The sequence below is a fragment of the Megascapheus bottae genome, chromosome 11, assembly GCF_031878675.1.
Source record: "Megascapheus bottae isolate mThoBot1 chromosome 11, mThoBot2.hap1, whole genome shotgun sequence".
NCBI classification, from domain to species: Eukaryota; Metazoa; Chordata; class Mammalia; order Rodentia; family Geomyidae; genus Megascapheus; species Megascapheus bottae.
This window is the reverse complement of record NC_143519.1, coordinates 53,966,391-53,990,063: the sequence shown is the minus strand read 5'-3', so window position 1 is coordinate 53,990,063 and position 23,673 is coordinate 53,966,391. Positions and strand designations below refer to the sequence as shown.

General features: G+C 36.2%; 1 pseudogene; it reads left to right on the top strand.

Moving 5' to 3' along the window:
• The first annotated feature begins 15,254 nt into the window (after window positions 1-15,254).
• LOC150057091 (BBSome-interacting protein 1 pseudogene) lies at window positions 15,255-15,485 on the top strand (annotated as a pseudogene).
• Window positions 15,486-23,673: the final 8,188 nt, after the last annotated feature.

Genomic DNA, 23,673 nt, shown 5'->3' with positions numbered 1-23,673 from the left:
TATGTGTCTCTATCTATATGTATGTGTGTATACATATGTATATATGCATATATATATATATATATCCACCTGTTTTTCTACCAGTAGCTCTGGTAACTGTTCATGCCTCCCAACCTCTAATAAAGGTAACAGAATATTTGAAGACCAGAATATAAATTCTGGAACCTTTTGATGGGATAAATATAAGGGTGCCTTGTGCATTTTTGCTTTAGATTGTGTATGCTCCTTTCCTTTACTTCATATTAGTATCTTCTGTGGAATAGATTCTGCATGGTGAGTATCCATTTCTTGGAAGGTAAAGTAGAGCCATCTTTCTGATATTTAGGAAGGATTATGAGACCTTCTTCCCATTACCTACAACTGCCCACATTTATTCTCTACTGTTTTATAACAAGAAAATGATAACTAAGCGCAAGAATATCCTATATATTTCAAAACTTCTGTAATTGACTATGAACCTATTATCATGTAGTCTATTTTTGGAATGTGAACTTAGGATATCTGTGGCATTTCTGAGCATGGGTACACCATACTCTTCCTCGACATTCTTTCCTGGCCCAAGTGGTGATTCCATAGTCTATTTCACAGACGTGTGTCAGGAAAATGACACACGCAACTCCAGAAATGACTGTGTGCTATCTATCATACCCGAGCACTCATCTCCAACGTTTATGAGAAAAGAACCTTCTTCAACTGATTAATTAGCTTAGCATGTTCAAAGTAAATCAGGAGACAAACCTTCCATTTGGTATGTGCCAAAAGGAAATTTTAATGAAATATATGCTAACTACTGCAGTGCTAAATATAATGATGAACTCTCTTATTATAATTAACCAATACATTGATGAATTACAATTCTACAAAATAATATTCTTTTTAAAATTTGGAGCTTTTATTGTTATTATAAAGGTAATGTACAGTGGATTTACAGTTATATAAGTCAGGTAAAGTGTATATTTCTTTTCGACAATGTCACCCCTTAAAAATGATACTCTAAAACTTTTCAAAATCCTTTCAATCAGTGATCAACAAATTATCCACAGCCTATGGCCCAAATGCAGACTCATAGGTTGTTTTTACATGAATAAAATATTATTAGGAGTTACTTTAATTAATATGTTATTTATGTATATTCTTGTGCTATGTGTCAGTGATAAAAAAATTTTCTGCAATAGCTGGTAGGTATACACAACCTAAACATTTCATTGTGCCTCTTTATAGAAAAGTTTGCCTTTTAATTGCAGAGAATTTTGCCCAACAATATATATATATACGTATATATTGTTTTGTAAATGGTAGAAATAAATTATATAAATATTAAAAAGAGTCAAAGGGTTTGACATTTGGCTTATAGCTGTGTTAAGAGTGAAGGAATAAAACTACATATCAGACTCTTGTTGACTCAAATTGACACAACTCTGGGCAATAATTTTGAGGCTATGTCCTTGAAATCTTGAGAAACAATAACTTACTAAATATGTTATTTAAGGCAAACTTCAAGAATATTTACAAATATCTATTCAGGATTCAGTATGGTAAAAATGCCCAAAGTCTGGAATCAAATAAAAAAGCCAATAGCTTTTCAAATAAGCAGGAATATAAAACTTACACTGAGGAGAAAATAGTCAAAAGTGATCAAAGAGCATGAGTAAACAAAGATATTAAAAGACACTATGTGTTTCATAAAGTCAGGAAGTTAAAGGAAGTATTGACTGATTTAAGGAAAGGCAACATTTTCTCCCTGTTCTGCAGTTATGTCAATGACATAAAAAATAATAGGAAAGGAGGTAATCCAGATTTTTAATCACAGATCGCATATTCATGGAAACTTTCATATGGCTTAAATTTTCCTAAGACAAACTCAACTAAAATGAAGATCTGATGGAAAGAAGCCTTCATATCTTTCATTTCTGTTCCAAATATTGTTGCCTGTAGCAAAAGCTAGAATGCATTGACTACTCTGTGCCAAATGTCAAATGTCAAATGTAATTCTTTTTATCATAAACTTATTTAAATGTCAGTATGTTTTCATGAAGCTGTAATTATAATTACCCCTTTCTAGACAAGGAACAGGCTAACAAGAGCTGGGACCAAGTCAATATAAAACCTATAGTATTTGTCAGAATAGCACCTCTGGTAATTGCTGTAACATTCAGTTCAGTAATTCTTTCCCCTGATTGTGTCCAGAATGATCTTCAATAATACATTAGCATTTGTTTCTTTTATGCATGAAGTATTTCCACCAGCAACATTTCTTGACAGATGATATGATTCTCCACTGTGAGAGATAGTCTACCCATGTCAAATGGATTCTTTACAACATGAATGTATATATACATATGTGTGTGTGTGTGTGTGTGTGTGTGTGAGAGAGAGAGAGAGAGAGAGAGAGAGAGAGAGAGAGAGAGAGAGAGAGAGAGAGAGAGAGAGAGAGAGAGAGAGATAGGATAAGAATTAGGAAAGAAGAGGAATACAATTCTAATACAAAAAGAGATCCAAAGGGTATCCTGAAACATTCCCCAAAGTGTAAATGCCTCAAGGCAATGTCATTTCCCTCAGACATTAGACTCAGCCACACCCAAATATCCTTTCCTATTTTTTGCTACTGCTTTCATTTCCTGTCACCACTTTTACTGTCTTTTCACTTTCTGATTTTCTTCTGTACCAGAATCAAGAAATGGACTCTGCTGTTCACTATATTATCCATTTAAATGTTACTATAAGCACAGTCCGTAGGTACAGGATTTCAGATGTGAGTCAAGGTGTCACCTCGTTTCAAACTTAGATGTGCTCAAGATTGCAACTCTGCTCAGACGGAACAATGCATAGTCTACAAGATGCTTGAAGAAAGGTTTAATATCAGAAAAGTCAAAATAATTTTCATATCCAAAATACACAATATATGAGAATATAGAAAACAAGTCTACGGCCATACCACCCTGAACGCACCCGATCTCTTCTGATCTCGGAAGCTAAACAGGGTCGGGCCTCGTTAGTACTTGGATGGGAGAATAGAGAAAACAAGGTCAAATACAGAGTATATCAAGAAGCCTAAGAAAGAAATTGCCTTAGTACTAGTTACATCAATTCACTGCTTTTGCAACTATTTTTTTACTTCTAAATTTATTTTATTATAGTAGTACAGTAGTAAATGACAAAACGATTTTTTTAAGTGCTGATATTTTTGTGGATATAAGGAAACAGCAGTGATATAATTGTGGATATAAGAAAACTGTAATAAGACTCATAGTATGCCAGTTTCCCTAATTCACGCCTTCCCTGATTGTGAAATACAGTTCTATACAAAATACTTTATTATATAGCTTATATTGCTAGCTATTCAGAATTGCTATTATTATAATCAATATAAATACAAATTTTATATTTTGACAGCCTTGTGTATTATTAACATTGTATATTTAATAACATTTGCAATGTATTTCAAATAGTTTTACACAGACCTTTCAATTCCATAAGACTATGATTAACAGACATCTTAATATCATCACTGCCATTGTTTGCTCTCATTTTCTTTCTCTTTCTTTCTTTTTTAATACATACACACTTTTCAGTTTATAGAGGGTTTCAATCCAATATAACATCCAGGCACAAGTTCTTGGTTCTCCAAGGGCTCACGGAGAGTGCATAGGTTTTTATTTATTTTTTTTAGTACTGTAAGTTTATTATGATGCAGAAGTTTAGATAACTTATGAAAGGTTACTAGTAAAAATTTTATTATTTGAAAGTTGTACACAGAACAATGCCAATGATTCATGCCTGTAACCTTACTCAGTAAGCTAAGATCTGAGGATCAAGATTGGAAGTTAGCCTGGGAAGCAAAGTCTGTAAGATTCTTATCTTCTATTAATCAGCAAAACTCCAGAATGGGATCTGGGACTTAAGTGGTGGATGCGAGCCTTGAGCCACAAAGCTAAGGGCTAGTGCCCAGGCCCTGAGTCAACAGAGGAACTTTGCTTAAATGGAGAGAGAGAGAGAGAGAGAGAGAGAGAGAGAGAGAGAGAGAGAGAGAGAGAGAGAGAGAGAGAGAGAGAGAGACAGACAGAGAGAGAGACAGAGAGAGAGAGAGAGACAGAGACTCAGACAGAGAGAGAGAGAGACAGAGAGAGAGAGACAGAGAGAGGATGAATGGAACCTATGACCACTTATCATTGTGTTGGCAGAAAATGTCCAGATCTTTCAATGTTGTGGGAGTCAAGCTTGCTGTATTCAGGTCAGTAGACAGACATACCCTCAGAGAGAGAAAAGGAGGGGACCCAGCGACTCCTGATGCTATTCTATCCCCGGATTTCAGTACCAGATATAAGGAGCACTTAAAAGTAGACCAGCACATAATTGAAGCAGAAAAGAGTTTACTGGGGGTAGAGCAAACTGCCTGTCTCCACAAGATGGAGGTGTACAGAGGGAAAAGAGAAGAGAGACGAGGAAGGGAAGAGAGAGAACTTGTGGTTGAGAGGGATTGTATAGGGAAAGGCAGGGAGGTTGTGTGAGCACAATGGTGTGGAAGTGATCTCAGAGCCTGTGGAACCTCTCACCTTCTGAAGGTGCCACAGGTGGGGCAATTAAGGAGCTCAGGAGGAGAGGAAGTGACCTCAGAGTCTGGGGAAGAGGAAAGAGCTGTTCTCCTAGACAGATCTAACAGTAAAAATTCCAAAAAATAAAGCTCTCATTATTAATTTAGGTTTTATACTCTTAGGAAGAACATATGACGACAAGTTACAGCTTCTCTAATGCAATTATACAAAAATACATATTCCCAGTTTTGGCCATGTGGAAAGCCTGGAGGGATGTAGGATAGAAAGTTTGAAGGGTTGGCAGCCATTCCATGACACTGGTACGATCTAAAGAAATAAAATTACTTTAATGCTTAGAAAAAATTTTTGAATTATCAAATAAACTGAAGGTAGTAATGATTCAATTCTTAAAACAAGGCTGAGTATTTTACAATTATCAGTTATAAAGTTAGTGACTCATTACATTCAAGAATCTCAGGGGAAATTAACTATTTCAAATCATGAAAAGATCATAAACTCTTAGAGAAAGAATGAATAAAAGTATTAGACAAGCAATTATAAAATCAGTTTTTGTTATTGTGAATCTTGTGTTTTCTGGTATTGGACTTCCGTTAACTCTATTCTCAGGTAAGTCACCTTAACAAAGTTCCTGATATTTTGTATTAAATACATAGTGTCTGCTAAGTCCCACATTTGTTCATCTTTTCTGTGAAGGGAGGTCTCTTAAAGCTAAGTTTGTAAATTTTTAGTCAGAACTCAGATAGTTCTCTGGTCAATAAGGGTTTCAGAAAAGAACTAAAACAGACTTAAAGGATAAAAAAAAATGAAAGAAAAAGAGCCAAACAATCTACCTGACTTATGTTGTAAATCTTAACGTCAGAATTTTCTAGGTCAAAATCAGATTAGATTTACACACTTGGACTGAAACACTGTCAAATGGGATTGAGAAGGAGCGTATTGATCTTGAATGCCTCCTCCACTGCGTAACTTGTTTTAGAAATACCTTACATTTTTGACAGATGCACACAGAAACTGATTTTTCTTATTCCATGAAAAGTTCAAGGTCTTTCTAAGGGAAGATCTCTTATCTAAATACCATTCCAAGAATCAGAATTTAAAAAGTTATATCTCTCCAAAGTGTTTTAAATTATATTGCTGTGAAGATTGCTTTTCTTCTGAGAATCTTTGAAAAGAAATGGAAAAAAGACAACGTCAACATTGACACAACACCTTGTCTGATAGGACCTTCACATTTTTTAAATACAAATACAGATTGTAAAGTTTGCAAAAGAGACAGTAAAAACTCAGTATCTAATTCTAATTTGATTTTAAGGTTGAGTAGTTAATATCTAAACCTTATGAAGCCAAGGTATATTGGATTTGGCTCCCCGGACTTTGTCTAAAAATAGTGTCAGAGACTTCTCACTAAATGCCTGGTTAATAGAGGAATATATTCTGTAGGTATGACTTAAAGCAGGACTATTCTGATTTATTTAGGGTCACAAATAGATTACAAATTACAAACATGTTTTACTAAGTCAGCATAGTTAATATTACGCATCTGCGTCAATCTTCTTTGCGGGAAAACTAAATCTGTTTTTTCTTTTTATTATTCTCTTAAAGTAGTTGTGCAAATCAGTCACCATTGAACAAAGCTGCTATATCACTAAAATATATAGTGATTAATATCACTACTTTCAATGTTCTCACCCATTCCTCCCCTGCCTACCCCTTCCCTTACTCTTCTTAATTTTGTACCATATATGTAAGATTCTTGACTGCATTCCCCTCTCTTTCACTCTTCATTCAACTATCCTTTTCCTTGTGACCCCCCCCACTACATCCCTTTTTAGTACCTGCTTCTTGGTGTCTTATTTTTTAATCTATCGTATTTCAGCTAATATATTTGAATATGTTTGCTTACCGTCCAATATATTTACCTATAAGTTTATAAGATAAATCTAGCTTCCCCATAGAAGGGAAAGCAAGTATCCTTTGTTTCCCTGGGCCCTGAATTACTTCACCGTATCATTCTTTCTAAAGGCTAAGTGAAATAAAAATAAACAATAATTAAAAAATAAGTATAAATGCCACTTTTTCTTGATCCATTTATCCCTTGAGGGACATCTGGTCTGATTCTATACTTTTTGGCTAGGGTGAATAGTGCTGCAAGGAACACAAGCCATATAATGTGTGATTGTTGTTCTTAATGTACTATGTTATTTCTCATCTCTTTTGTTGTCGCTTGGTTATCTAATATTGTTACAGTATTTACCTTGTTATCTGATAGGTTCTATATATGTTTATTTGAAATAGAATAGAGAAGGGGGAAAACAAGACCATGGGAGGGGGTAGGGGAGGGAAATGGGGACAAAAACATGAGAAGGGGCAACAATTAAGTAATGCACCTTCTATCTGGTGAATATAATGTAACCCTTTTATTAATTACAATAAAAATATAGCAACAAAAAGATTATTACAAGATCAAAAGAAAGAAAAGTATGAGGTTCTTTTATTTAAGCCCCAGTCCTTGTATAAAATGAAGGAAAGTAAAGGAGAGAGGAGGGGACGGGAGGGGTGGGGAAAGTGGTAGGAGAGAAAAGAGGGAGGGGAGGGAGGAAGTGAATGGAGAAAAGAAATGGAAAAAACTAGAAAAAATCTTTTGGCTTCAATATGTAAGACCTACAGACTTGGCCCTGGGGTTTCTAATGATAAGTGTACATTATAGAAGAAAGATACATGTGTTGATGGTGCTCATTTAGTTTTGCTGTTTGACACACCATGATCTCTTTGGCTCCAAAGCTCTATTTACATTTTTTAATGTCTGTGAACTGGAACATGATGTTTTGAAAACTCTTAAAATGTTTTTAACCAATTTCTTGAAAAGTTGCCCCTATATGACCATATAAATCTCAAAGAATTATCACTTTACACAGGCCAATATCTATCAGACTCAGCATCTGACATATTCAAGGCTATAAATTTTAATACTGAGGAAGCGTACCTGGGTTCCTTTTTTGATAGGAGTGTTCAGAGTTTCTAGTCAATAAACAAGCTAACATGTTCAAGAGCTAACCAGCAGAAAAAAGTTTAAAAGGTTAAATAAAATATAACTTGGCAGAATAAAAGCCGTGAAAAAATTTCCATTCTTCTCATCTGAAAAGTTTACAAACAAATAGAAAGGATCCACGTGTAGTCTAATTTTAAGTGTATGTTAAACATTCCATATTATTACTATTATCTAAGTTCTATGTTTCTGTAGTTATGAAAAATGTCATTCTTTTGTTTAGATTGACATAATTAAAAAAATTTAACCATGTTTATGATTTTTTAAAATATTAAATTTATAGACATCAGTGGCTCATGCTTGTATCCTAGCTACTCAAGATGCTAAGATGTGAAAATCGTAACTCAAAGCCAACCCAGGCAGGAAAGTCTTAAGACTCTAATTTCCCATTAGCCACCAAAATACTGAAAGTGCAGCTGTGGCTGAAGTGGTAAGTGAAATAACTAAGGAAAAACAACAGGCCCTGAGTTCAATCTGCCCACCAACTCCCCCACCACCACAAAAAATCTTAAATCACAGAAATGGTGAGTAGCCCTACTTCTCCCCTGGGTTAACCAACTCCAGTCCATCCTCCCTTTTATCTGCCCTCAGATTAGTTACAATCAGAATAAAGTGTGGCTGTATTTAGGAATGCCTCATTTTAGGTTATTCATTTTCACGTAACTATTGGTTATAATGGGAACACAGTTATGGAACAGTCAGGTCAGAAGAACTCCATCAAACTTCTGCTAAGCATTTTCTCTCTGAGGTTCTGTTTGTCCAGCTCTGGTCTAATTTCCATTCTCCCAGCTGTCTTTTCAGCAGGCAACTAGCACACAATGGCCAGGTTTCTACCCCTATGTAGGTTCTATAGGGCTGTACTTTCTGTCTCCTAACTGCAGAAACAAAGCCTTGGCATTTCTCCAGTAAGTGTTTTAATATTCACTGTGTGCAATTGCCTAAGTTGTTCTAAATAGCTTATGGATGACTTTGTCTTCATGTGTAAAGTAGGTGGCAGCAAATGTGAAATAAAGCCCTACCGTATTGAAATCGTTTCACATGTCTTATTCCTTTTCTATTACGAAAAGATAATCTCCTGGATTTTCACTCTGCTTTAAAAATGTCAAAGGATTGCTTGAGATGGTGTGTTACGAAGTTGATTACTATACTTTAATGATATAAAACCAGCTTGCAACCAACAGAGAGCACCCTTTGAAATCTATTACCCTTGAAAAGAGCCATGATTTTTGTGATCAAATATTTGGGATCCTATTTAGCTAATCTCTATTTTTCTCATCTCTCCCAAGCCTTGTTCTGTAATAGGTAAGATCAAGAGTTTTGTTCTACCTTGAAGTAGGACAATGGAGAAACTGGAAAAGCTAATATTCACATAAGTATTGTTTCAAGTTAATCTTACCAGAACGCATCAAGTACTTATTGTACAGTAATGTCCTGGAACAGGTTTTTTTTTTTTTTTTTTTTTTTTGCCAGTCCTGGGCTTGAGCCCAAGGCCTGAGCACTGTCCTTGGACTTTCTCAAGGCTAGAGCTCCACCACTTGAGCCTCAGCACCACTTCCCGCTTTTTTTCTACATGTGGTACCAAGGAATCGAACCCGGGTCTTCATGCATGCTAGGCAAGCACTTTAACCACTAGGCCAAACTCCCAGCCCCTGGAACAGTTTTTTCATTGATGCGACAAAGGCCATCTCTGCCAGCCAAGTGACAGAACCAATATTTAAATATTTTGAAATTTTTTGAGATAATGGTTAATCCCTAAAAACTTGAAGTTGATGATGGATGCACCAATAAAATTAGTATATGGTACAGATGGATCAGAATCCTGTATTTCAGTAGAGTTTATTAGCACACAACTGACTCAGTCTCCAAAATGTGGATGGCCCAATAGATTCAAATCAAATTCATTATCATTTTCATAAGACTGACATAAAGGACCCACAAACAGAATAAATACAAGATCAATCAAGTCCTGTTTATCCACTTAATTACAATACTTGTGTGTAAAAGTTACACTGACAGTGCGGGCCTGGAGTTTGGCTTAGTGGTAAGCGTGCTTGCTTAGCATGCATGGAGCCCAGGGTTCGATTCCTCTCCACCATATACATAGGAAAAGCCAGAAGTGGTGCTGTGGCTCAAGTGGTACAGTGCCAGTCTTGAGAAAGCCCAAGGCCAGTGCTCAGGCCCTGAGCTCAAGCCTCAGGACTGTCAAAAATAAATAAATAAATAAATAAATAAAAGTAAAAACGTTACATTGTCATTGTTTTAAAGTCATATGCTCCTGAGAGTTTTCAACTATTCCATTTCAATTCAAGGAAAGCAGGTATGACTTCAATCTACATCCCTTCCCTTACATATAATCACTCTTTTCTTTTTTAAAACATATTTTTCCTTAAGAAGTTGTACAAACTGTTTCCAGTCCAGCCTATTTATTTATGAGGGCAATATGTCTTGGTCAATGTCACCCTCCCAATCTCTCCTAACCCTGCCCATCCCCTCAAGTTTCATTTTCATATATGTGAACTGAATATTGTGATTATATTCACCCACCTTTCTTTTCTCCATTTTTCTGTTCCTGTGGACACTCTGCTCTCTCAACAATATATGTTTCAGCTTCCTGGTGTTCATTTTGTTCAACTAAGTTCATTGTTCACAGGAGTTACATCCCTGGACTCTTCTTCTGCATCCAGCACCTTTTAGTCTCTATGAGTACATATTCTCCTTTCCAGTGACCTAAAAGTAGCTTTCTTTTATATATTTTGTTTTAAACAAAATACCACTTTTTCTATCATTCTCAACACTGTAAAGTAATAGTGAAGGTCATTCACCTGAATGCATTTTTATTTGCAAATACAAGTAATTCTTGAATTCTCTGTGAATTGTTCTTGAAATGCCCACAATCAACATAAGTAAATTCCAACCATATATATCAGTGCAGATAATCCTCTTTTTCTCCCATCATCAGTTCCTTTCCTTTCACCAACAGGGCTCTAGTTTTCACTCTCCTTAGTCCTTTCAAAAAAGTGAAATATTTCCAATAATAGGGAATTATTTCTGAAGAGTGATAGAAAAGGAACAAAAGGACAGATTTCGTTCCTGTACAGTACTATAGTGTGCCCAAGACACCACTTTTCTGCAAACTCTTCTTCACTTTTTATTAATGGAGTGGAGAGTCTCCTTTAAAAAGAATTTCATGGGCTGGGAGTCTGGCCTAGTAGTAGAGTGCTTGTCTTGCATGCAGGAAGACCAGGGTTTGATTCCTCTGTAGCGCATCCATAGAAAAAAGCTGGAAGTGATGCTGAGGCTCAAGTGGTAGAGCTCTAGCTTGAGAAAGTTCAAGGACAGTGCTCAGGCCCTGAGCTCAAGCCCAGGACTGGCAAAAAAGAATTTCATTAGGTTAAATGTGGCTCATGTCTATAAGCAACTCAAGAGGGTGAGATCTGAGATCATGGTTCAAAGCCAGTCCAAGAAAGAAAGTCTATCAAACTATTATCACCAATTAACTACCGAAAAGTCAGGAGTGCAGCTGCGGCTCAAGAGGTATGTTCTTGCACACACAAAAGCTCAAGAGGAGTTCAATCCTGAGTTCAATCCCTAGGACTAAGGCACAGTGTTTAAGAACGCTGTCATAGATACTTGGAGGGTAAAGACCCAGTGCTCACCGTTTAAGGCTAGCATGGCCATAAGCACTCATAAGATATATGCACCTGTTATCCCATCAAAATTGGGGGAGCCCAAATAGAAACGTAATCTATGCAGACCCAGATCTTACCTTGAAAATAAATAACACAATAAGAACATATAAAGTAGCTCAAGTGATAGAATATCTGCTACTTAATGTGAAGCCCTGAGTTCATACCCTACTAGTGCAAAAAACAAAAAAGAGAAAAAAAGAAAAAGAAAAAGAGACATGACAAAAACAGAGAGAAAGAAAGAAAGAAGGAAGGAAGAAAAAAGAAAGGGAGAGAGGGAGGGAGGGAAAAGGGGAGAGAAAAAGGAAGAAAAAAAGAGAGAAGGAAAGAAAGAAAGAAAGAAAGAAAGAAAGAAAGAAAGAAAGAAAGAAAGGAAGAAAGGAAGGAAGAAAGGAAGGAAGAAAGTGAAAGAAAGAAAGAAAGAAAATGAAAGAAAGAAAGTAGAAGGAAGTAGAGGGAAGAGAAGAGAGGAAGTGGGGCAGTGGGGAGAATGGAGGAGAAATGAAGGGGAAAGGAAAGGGACAGAAGAGGAAAGGAAGAGAAAAGAAAAGAACTGTTCATTAGGAACAATTAAGAGAGAAGGATCCTCTTTGGTATCAGAGTTTTGAAATAAACAGGTCTTCAGTGCCCAATACAAAATTTGTGTTGGGAAGTATTTTTAGGCACAGTTGCTAGATTCGAGTGCCCTACTTATTTTCAGAAATTAAAGATTTTGCTTGAATTTATTGGCCAAACAAGGTAACAATCAATATGGTGATATTAATTGCCACACATTTTGAATGAATGCAGTTTGGGTGTCTATGGAATCAATAATGAGGCAAGAGACTAGTTCACAGATTTGAGAAACAATTTCAGTTATTTCAAAAAGTATATTTTCTCATATCTTATGTAGGAGATGTCTTTTGGATTGTCTCCTAGATCTGTCATAATCTTATAAGAATATTAATGTAAAATTTTATTCAAGTATCATTTGTTAAAATGCATGTACAATGTGTTAACTGGTATCATCATTTTAGATGCTTCACTTTGATTGTTCAAAGAAAGCATTTCTGCTCTCAGAAAGTTAAACAATTTAATGTTTAACTACATCCATTTTTAAAGTTTATTTTATTGTAAAGATGATAGACAGAGGGTTATGGGTACATAAATAAGGTAGTGAGTAAATTTCTTATTGAATATTGTTACACTCTTCTTCATTTTCTCCCACTTTCCCTCCTCCTACTCCCTCCACGGCAGTAATAGCATTTATTTCCAATAAAATGTCTTGTGAGTATCTGTTGCATTGTCCTTTGTCTCACCATTTTGTAATTCCCCTTTCCTTCCCAAAATCAGAAAAATGTATATATAAAACACAGAAAAAGAAAAGAAAAAGAAACAAAGCAAAACAAAACAAACAAACAATAATCAGTGACAACAGGGGATAAACCAAAGGGGAAAGAAACAAGAAATAACTTTCCACAGTACATATAAAAAAAGAAAAAAAAGTCCTCTTGTTTCCATATCTTGGAAATCATTTTGATTGACATCATTGCATATGACCATAACTACAGGCATTTTTTAAGGAGACAAAATTTGATTTTGAAATCCACAGTGACTAGAATTCTGAGACAGGTGCTGGCTAAATCAAGGAAGTTAGCAAAGAAGGAATGGAGGGAAGATAAAGGAGGAAGGGAAAAAAAGAGGAAGAGAAGGAAGAAAGGAAAGGAAAAAGAGAAAAAAGCAGAAAGGAAAGGAAGGAGAGAAAAAAATCAGAACAAAAGCAAAGAAGGGGGGAAGAGATAGTGGACACAGATGATATACAGATTTTATTTATTTACTTATTTATTTATTTATTGTGTCCATCTTGAGGCTTGAACTCAGGGCCTAGGTACTGTCCCTGAAACTATTTTGCTCAAGGCTAGTACTCTACCACCTGAGCAGCAGCTCCCCGTCAGCTTTTTCTTGGTGGTTAATTGGACATTATGAGTCTATCAGTCATTTCTTTCCAGGTTGGCTTTGAACCATGATCCTCAGATTTCAACCTCCTGAATAGCTAGGATTACAGTTTTGAGCCACATGTGCCCAGGCTTTTTTTCTCCCCCTTTTCCTTTTACTTTCATTGCTTCTTCTTCCCCTTCTTCTTCCTCTTCTTCCCCTTCTTCTTCTTCTTCTTCTTCTTCTTCTTCTTCTTCTTCTTCTTCTTCTTCTTCTTCTTCTTCTTCTTCTTCTTCTTCTTCCTTTATTTAGTGTGACTTTTAGCTGAATGCTTTCCATTTTAACTGGTTATGTAAAGCACACAGAAAAACTTAAATCTTAAATTTGACATTAAACCCACTAAACTAATTATTGTCTTTGGCATACACCATCTGTCCTAAAAACAATTTTTGATTCAGTATGAAAGAGCCTTTTTCTGGACTTCAGCCAGGTCCCATGGTGACTAACCCAGGCCAGGCCTCTGTTGGCTGAGTGGCAGCAGGAGGGCAAGATTCTGTGAGATGGTATTTAAGTGGATACTTGAGTGAAATCAATAAAGCATCTACCAGTCAATGTAATTTAAATTGCTCTCCTAATTCTTGCATGGGAAAATGGCTTGTATAAATAAGAATTTGATAAAATCTGCTTTCAGGAGGATATGTTTTTTTCTTGTTAAGATATATTTATGAAAAACCATCTGAAGCATTTCAGTCCACCAGAAGCAATTTGATCTATTTCAGATAAATGTGTGCTCCATGACAAGGCCACTTGAAAAGCAAAGATTATCTTTAAAAGCCTATTGAAAAATGAAAACTAAGTCCCTAGACTTTCAACTATGTTCCTATGACTAAAATGATAACATAAAAAATAGCTCAAGCTCTAAAATTATATTGTATGAAATTATGGATGCATAAGAATCAGTTTCCTCTGAGCTTTGATAATTATGTTTTAAATAGAGTACTGACATGCTGCAATTATAATATTAAAACACTAAGATAATCAAAGTCTCAAATAAGGTAACCTAGGTTTCAGAAAGATCTTCAAATTGTCATTAAAATTTTATAGTTCTTTCAATTACATCATAGGAAAACTATTATTACTTGTACACTTCTGTTCACATCTAACTGGCAATCTTTTTGACACAGATAAAAGTATTATTATTATATCTACTCAATAACATTGACTTAGAAAATTCTTATTTTATTCAATGCCCCCATTTTTTCCTTGCAACAGATTAAAATTCCCTTTGCTCTGGTTTCTTACATTTCCATCCCATTCCAGTGATACATTTTCCCCTCCCAAAGTTCACAAATCTCTCCCATCTTTGTTTATATCACTCTCCTATGCAATATCCTCTGAGATTTTACTTCATTCAGCATCTTTTTGTGTGTAGATTTTTCATCTTCTGTTGCTATGGGCTTATTCTGTCAGGTGACAGCATATCCCAATTCTTTGTTATCTCAAAATTATAGGGAAGGCCACTTGGAAGGCATAGGTAATTTCTGTTATCAGTATTGAAACTACAGAAGTTTGAGTATCTGGCATCTTTTGGTCATTTATTGAACGCTTTAGAAAGACTAGAAGATGCTCTTGCTTCCTAATGCTTCCTTCCCATTCTCTCTTCAGTCTTTGATTCCTATTTTCTAAATTCCACTAAAATGGAAAAATCCTTGCCCTGGGTCACTAATTCCCCATAGACAGACAGCTTCCAACCGGAAGTTACTGTTGAAGCTAAGGCAGCTCTACTTCAAGATGGGGCAGGAATATGTCCTGTCTCCGATGTGATGTAGATGTGTCGCTGGCTCCCATCGTCACCAGGGCAACAGCTGAGCCAGGGTAGGGGAAGAGAGGCCTCTGTAAGTAGGCCCAAAGAAGGGCCACAGGTGATCAGACGACCCTGAGCCGAAAAAGCTTGAATGGAACTTTCAGTCATCTTGGTCATTTGAGATTGGATGCCTAAAGCTGCACGAATAAGACCAGAATGTTCAGGGGGAAAAAAGTTACTGTATCCAAGATATGGCAAAAGTGAAGACAATGTTCTGGGAAGTTCTTCCTGAACAAGGGAAGTTGCCTGTTGAGGATGTAACCACGATGGTGCTATGTAAACCCAGAACTTAACCCTTGAAAACTCTGACTCTGTAGAAACTGGAGAAAATGCAGCAAGCTGCACAAGATACAATTCACAAACAAGCAATGGCAGAAAAGGAACAACGGCAAAGAACCACAGACCAATAACTCAGCACTCTATAGAAGACACTCCCTTTCCAGTTACTTAATAACAAAAACATTCTGCATCTCTGTGCTGTAAATAGTATTTGCTAATAAAACTGAGTCTTCCCCTAAGTAAAAATAATCAAGATTGGGGACAGTTTTCAATTGAAACACTAGCATGTATTAAGTACAAAACTGGACAAATTTTTATGCTATTCTCTTTACTCTAGCCAAGTTTTTATAATGTTAAATTACCATTCACCATTCCTATCAATTTTTACATTCACAAGTGGCTAAATAACACATCTACCACTATGAAACTTCTCCAGTAAAAGACGCAAAAGGTAAACATGTCTCTTTGCTTTTTCCTCTTGCCTTCTCTTCTGTCTGCACCTTCTACTTTAATGGCCCCTCACACTGTCCACTCAGTACTATAAAATGTTCAATCCCCAAAGCATCTATTCATGCTTATCCTTTCACATTTCATCTATCAATGCTTGTTATTTATCAGTGTATTCACTACTCTTTCAGCATTGTTTGGTTACTAACGTCAGCATTTCCCAGAACTACCATGACAGAGTAGCAGAGCCAAAATGCCTACGTTCAGGACTTTTCATTCCATATTAATCAAATACATTTAACACAAATATATAATTTTAGATTGACATACATTTCTGCCATAAATATCACTCTACCTGGCCTTGTTACATAGATTGGCCAGAAAAAGCAGAGAGAAGAAAGAAGAGGAAACTGGGCAGTGAAGAGACTCAATCTCATTTGTGTGTGTGTGTGTATGTATGTGTGTATACAAGTGTGGTGTATGTGTGTGTGATTACATTCTTAATTTTATCATTATCTTTAAGTAGTTACACAAAGAGATTTCAACATGTCAGTTTTGGAGTTCAGTGTATCTTGGTCAATGTCAATACTGCTGAATTCTCCCCCATCTCTCCCAACCCAATCAATCCCCTCAAATCGACCTCCCTCCATCTTCACATAGGTACCTCGAACATAATGATTGCAAAATTTTTATCATCTTTAGTTATATAAAGGGATTTTAGGGCCAGGAGTTTGGCCTAGTTGGTAGAGGGCTTGCGTAGCATGCACGAAGATCAGGATGTGATTTCTTGGTACCACATACATAGAAAAAGCTGGAAGTGGTTCTATGGCTCAAGTGGTAGAGCTCTAGGCTTGAGAAAGCCCAGGGACAGTGCTCAGACCCTAAGTTCAAGCAAAAAATGGGAGGGAATTTAATTCAACATGTCAGTTTATGAGAACAATGCATCTTGATCAGTGTCACCCTTTTCCTCCTTAATGTACTGTCACTTCTTAAGTACCTATATGTGTGTACACAACACAGTAAGATGTCACGGGCATAGCCAGAATACACAACAGGCGGGACCTATAAACTTTGTCCCTGATTTGCCTCCAGTATTTCCTCCCTATTATTATTTCTAAAAACTTAGAAAAATGCCTAACATTTAGTAGATAATGAAGTAGAAGATAAATATGTTATTTTTATTACATGTAGATAAAACTTATGCTAAAATATTTCATCATCTGACTGAAATACATTTGAGTTTATCACATTTTTAAAACCAGAGATTCAAGATTCCAAAAGACCAGTCTGGCTTGCTGGCACTGAGAAAAGTGCTTGTTACAAAGATTGTATCAAGTGGTCCTACAAAAATAGCACTGACCAGAGAAACTTCAAAGAAAATAGTTATCTAGAACTTTCTACAAAGGAACATCTGGCTGAGTTGATGTAGAGAAGCCAAAACACATTATCCATGACAAAGCAAACTACTATTTTAAGAGTAATTATAAGTTAATAATTCAACTATCTTCTACATGACTCCTGATGTACAAATCATAGGGGCACATGATAAGATAATTAACAGGTTGAATGGAGTAAGAACCTGATAGTGAATGTTTTATTCAGAGATAAATCTGTTTTGTAGGTAAGAAAAACTATTGCTGGCACTATTACTGCTGTTGTTTGTGTGTTTATTGCTTCCTAGATTTTATGTTCAGACTTCCTTATAAAATCCACTAATTTAAGCCAGGTGCCAGTGAATCAAGCCTGTAATTCTAGCTACTCAGGAGGCTGAGATCTGAGAATCGAGGCTCAAGGCTAGCCCTGGCACCAAATCCATGAGACTCTTATCTCCAATTAACCACCAGAAAACCCCAAGTGGTGCTGTGGCTCAAGTAGCAGAGAGCTGGCCTTGAGCTGAGAGCTGATGGACAATGCCTAGGCCCAGAGTTCAAGCCCCACGGTTGACCAAAATAAAAAGTAAAAAAAAAAATCATACATTTACTGTAGTTAATTAGTTCTCATATAATTTTTTTGCCAGTTATGGGGCTTCAACTAGGGCCTGACCACTGTCCTTGGACTTTCCTCAAAACTAGTGCTTACCACTTGAGCCATAGCTCAAAGCTTACAGCTTTTTTCTATGTACCGAGGAATCGAACCTGGGTCTTTGTGCATGCTAGGCAAGCACTCTACCACTAGGCCAAAATCCCGGCCCTCTCATATAATCTTATAATCATATATCTCATATAAACTCATATAATCGTAAAATGTCTTTGTCAAAGCAACCATGATTTATCTAAATGACATTATATATTCACAACTGTTCATTTAAAACAAATAATCTGATTTAAATTGATTTCTTGGTGTTTGGGGTATGTGTGAGTGTGTGTGTGTGTGTATGATTTTCCTAGTGCTAGAGATTCATGCTTATCATTCTTTCTACTGAAGAGACTGAGATTTGAGGATCTCAAACTGAAGTCAGTCAGTACAGACAAACCTCAGAGATTGTTATCTCTAGTTAATCATCAAAAAAAAAACCCAGAATGAAAGGCAAGACTCAGGTAATACAGTGCCAGCTATGAGGGGAAAAGCCAAATAAAAACATAGGCCTTGAAGTCAAACTCCAGCAGTAACACATACAAAACATGAAGTAGAGGATTATGCTGAGTCTCATGAACCCTCTTGAAGGATGAGAGTGGAGTTTTTCTTAGAACATCAAGATATAGGAATTTAAAATAGTTTTAGCTTCTGTACAACTGTTCCTCATTCTGTTCCTTCAGTACTGGGATTGAGCACGATCTCTTCGTACAGCAGCAGCCTTGTAGAGGACTTGGATTGCCCAAAATTAAATCAGATTCTATCTATGGATCTAGGATAAAATATGTACTATAATCTCCATACACTCAGTTGTAGGATTCTGAGTTGGTAAGTCATATGAAAAATTCTAAATCAGCATTGGTGTGGAGTACTATGATTTGAATTTAGAGTCACAAAGAGTGTGTCAAAAGGTGGGGTGATTTTAAAGACATTTTTCTCCTGGCTGGCTTCAAACTTGGTTCTCCAGATTTCAATCTTCTGAGTAGGTAGGATAACCAGTATCAGCTATAAACCCATTTTTATGTCCATTTAACCCTTTATTTTTATGTGTATCTGAAGAAAAAACCTAATACATGGCCAAATCTTAGCAGAAAACTCCAAAAGTTTTCAAAGGAAAGGATGTACCCAAAGGAATTAAAAATGAAATGAGCACAATGCCTCTCGTTATGACACAGAGATGCGTGACTACAATGAAATATTTGTCCCAAAAGTTTTGATGAAATTGAGATACTATAACCTGCCAAAATTCAAGTATGAAGCCATTTAGAAATCAGATGTCCCAGATATCTTTCTTTAAATAATTATATGAGGACAGGAGTTTAACAAATGAAGACAAACATTTAAGGAAGGTGGTAGGAGTATAAGAGAAAAATAATATAGAGAGGGAGAAATGTAAATGACAGAAGAGAGATTTCAGAATGACACCTATGCCCCAGTGTCCAAATGGAGTCTGTCCCCAGCCATCCTTTCATCAAGAAGTTGAGGGGGCCGGGAGTTTGGCCTAGTGGTAGAGTGCTTGCCTAGCATGCACAAAGACCCTGGTTCAATTCCTCGGTACCCCACATACATAGCAAAAAGCCGGAAATGGTGCTGAGGCTCAAGTGGTAGAGCTCTAGCCTTGAGAAAGCCCAAGGACAGTGCTCAAGCCCTGAGCCCAAGCCCAGGAATGGCAAAAAAAAAAAGAAGTTGAATTATCCCAGTGCTGTGAAAAAGCAAGAATGCATTTCTTCTTTCACTTTAAAAAGGATAAGCAATTTGAAATTTCATATGTCATAAATGTACAGCAAAGGCATAGTGCAAATAGAAAATAATGGTGCATGATTTGTAGTCAGAAAATTATTTCACTCAACCGTGATATAGCTTTAAGAGGTGATCTCACCTTTAAAGTGTATTGCACCTGCTAGTTTCAGCACTGGCACATTTATGTTCCGTTTTCCAAGGCCAAAGTTCCTTAGACATGACACTCTTCGGCCTCCTTTGATACAGAGCTGCTCTGTGCATTGTGGGAAGGTTTAAGCATCTCTGATCACCACCCACTACACTGGCCACCTGGTAATTCCATGTGGTATCTGCAATTATTGCCCAAGTATGCTTTTGAGGGTCCAAGTTTGGGGATCAAATGGCTCCCAACTGAAAAATACTACTGTGAAAAGGGCCTGATGCTCTGAATTTTGGAACGTAGAAATAGGAGCACAAGAGCTGAGTAGTGATGTGGGGGAAGAGTGAGGTGCACTCGAGTAAGGGATATGGCTTCCTCTTGTGTAGAAAGAAAGGGAGAATAAGGAAAGGTAGAATAGTATCCAGATTCCTTGACCTGATTTTAAATACTAAGATGGTTTTTTAATTTACAGGCAATTAGTCACAAGCTAAAAAAACATAAATCTATAAACCTCATTGGGAGAATGGTTAGGACCCCCTGGGAATAGTGTAAATTGAGTTGTTTTGCAATAGAGAAGCAGATATGGCTGATGGGTTGAAAACAAGGAGTCACACCATTAAAAAAAATTGTAACCCCTCTGTATATCACCTTTACAAAGAACTTAAATTTAAGAAAAAGTGGTAGTAGTTTAAGCACATCACATAGATTTATTGAGTGTGCTTCTAGCGCCATCAAAATAAAAAATCAAGGAATTCACTCTACTCTTCATTAAATTGCTCTTAAAATTCTGAATATATAATAAATAAATATAGACATATTCAATTATATAAATATATGTAAGGTATAAAATATATGGTGTGTATATTCCATAGTGTATACATCGAATATATACATAAAATATAGCATGTATTTTATATGTTTGTATATTTATTTATTGTATATTTATACCCTATATAATATTTTATATAGTACATAGCATGTAGTATATCAGTATATAATATTTTACTAGCAACTATCTAAAATATATTCTAAATTATACATCTGATATGTTAAGTGCTATATATCAAATATAAAAATATAATAATATACTTTATTTTATGATGTATGTAAAATTAATATTTGTACAATTGATAGGCATGTGCATATATGAATATAACTAAAAATACCTTAGACAATGGATTTTATTACAACTTTAAAATTGTCTCAATAGTTTCCTTGCTCAAATGACCTTCAGAGACTGATAAAATTTCATGGTGAACACAGTTCGAATTGCAGTAAACAGAGTCAATTTTATGAGCATCACTGGTCCTGTGTCTCTTACAAAAACTACCTGTCCAATGTTTTCATTTTGTGTTGTTTTGTTTTTTTTCCCCAAGTTGGTTTCCCAGTAAATATTATGTTGGGTGGTTTTACTCAATTCCTACTCTGACTCACAGCGACCTCTTACCTTGCCTTATCTGCACATTCCTCCTTCTCAGGTACCACAGAGCTAAGTAATGCTTTCAGCCCTTGGATGCCCTGAGCCCTTAGGAAGAAATCATCAGTTAACTTCAGAGAGGACAGCATCACAGCTAATTGAGTGGGATGGGACAGTCATCCTTTGAAGGTCACCTTGTAAGCTTTGCTAGCAGAGGCTTTAAAGACTGCTTAGAGAGTTAATTATGCAAATTGAATGGTCTGAACTTACTGAAGATGAAACAAAACTTGGCAGAGTTCTGCCTGGAATTCTACCCCCTGCCCCTACACACACACACACACACAGGCAAGGCCTACCATGCCAGACCATCCCTAATGTTAATGTATTTATCCTACAATTAAGGAAGGGCAAGAGAGTTCATTACCGGGGTGAAATACTGACAACTCAAAATTCAGTGAATCTTTTGTATCATCGTTTTATCCACACTAACTGGCAAAAAGATTTCTAAAGCTCTCGTTCTTTAAATGGTGCATGTATGCATTAACGAAACACAAACACACACACAATACATACATACATACATTTTGATTCAAGAAAGGTTAAATTTATCATGTCTAAGTGTGGTTTTTGCCTGTTACTATCCAATGTCTTTTCTTGTAGATTTATAGACACATTCTAGTTAGAACTAATAGGCATCCAAACAGTAAGACAAAAGAAAACATTCTTAGGAGAGAATCACAAAGGCTCAAAAGCTATGTGCATATGATTATATAAAATACTGTTTATTGAAATGAGCTCCATGAAATGGAAGTAAGCAGCCTGTTTTGGTTATTTGCTCTTTTTCCCCCTTTGTCAAGATTTGGTTTTCTGTATCCTTTGTTTTGTGTTTAAGTAGGGGGAGCACAGAAAAGGAGATTCAAAGTGTGAACAAATGTAGCAGTAGTACTCACTAGATACTATGCTGAAAATGAACTACACAACTTGTGGGGGGAGCTGAGAGGGAAAATCTGGGAAGAGGTGATGCCTAAGAACAAACTGTATTTATTACTTAACTTAAATAACTCTAATCCTTCTGTACATAACCTTTACGTCAATAATAAAAAATGTTAAATTTAAATATATGTAAATGTTTGAACTAAATATAGGTATTTGAAGTACGATGTAAAGGTAATTTTGGTTTTTGTTCCTGTTTGTATAGGAAGGAAGAAGGAGAGGGAGTGAGAGATAGCAAGAAAGACAGAGCTAAAAAGAGAGAAAAAATGAAAGAGGGAGACGGAATCAGTCAGTACAACTCACTAACTGTGTGACTTGGTGAATTAATTGCAGATACTAACTTTCTACTATGAGCTGAGCGTTCATACCTCCTTTAAATTCATATGATAAAACCTATTCCTAATGCAATAGTACTAGGAACTGGGGCTTTTCAAAAGCCAGGACTGGGGTCTGTATCCTTGTAAGACTCCAGGAGTTTATTTCCACTTCTGCCATGTAAGGAGAATGTAAGATGATACAATCTGCGAAGCAGAAAACAAACCTCATCAGGCACTAAATCCACTGGCAGCCTAATCTTGGAATAACCACTTTTCAGGATTATAAGGCATACATTTCCATTGTTCAGAAACTACCTAGCCTAAGGTAATAAGTAATATTATTATTATTACTACTATTACTACTGCTGCTGTTATTATTATTAGTTTGAAAGTAATGAGGTTTGAATTTAGGGCTCCAACATTGCTGAGATTACTTGCTTAAGTGGTGTCCTTCCCCTTAAGCCTTGTCACCAACCCTTATTTTTGTTATTTATGGAGAAGAAATCTAGTAGACTATTTGGTTTTTGTTTTGTTTTATTTTGTTTGTTTTGCTTGAGGTGGCCTCAAACTGCCAATCTCTAGATTCTTCCAGTTTCCTGGATTAAAGGAATGAGCTCACAGTAATAGGCTAAAAGGATGCCATTTGTTTTGGGGTTGTTTTATTTGTGGTATTGGGGATTTGAACTCTTGCTTTGTGGTGCTCTGCTGCTAAACCACACCTAGAATCCTTCTTTATTATCTTAGCATTCTTTATCATAAACTTGTTTCCTCAATCACCTTACAAGACAAGTAAAAATGCTTTAGAGACAGTCATAATATGTTATAAGGCTAATTTTAGATGAAGTACAAGTTAGCACTAAAGATAACAATCAGATTCTCTGAAACACATGTGTGTACCCCCTGTGTCTCCAATCTCATACCAGGGTTGGAATTCAAGATCTCCTTGCTCCACTGGCACTTGACCCTTTTGAACCATACCTCCAGCCCAGGATCTTGCTAATGGTTTTGGAGATGGAATCTTTCAGATGTTTCTGCCTGAACTGGCTTTGAAGCAAAATCTTCCAGATATCAGCTTGTTGGGTAATTAGGATCACAGGCAAATGACACTAGCTTGCAGAAATTCCCTGAAATATTTTTAAAGGATTACTTCTAAGTTTACAGTTTAGGCACTACTTTGGGATACTTGAAATCTGAGTTAATTAAGA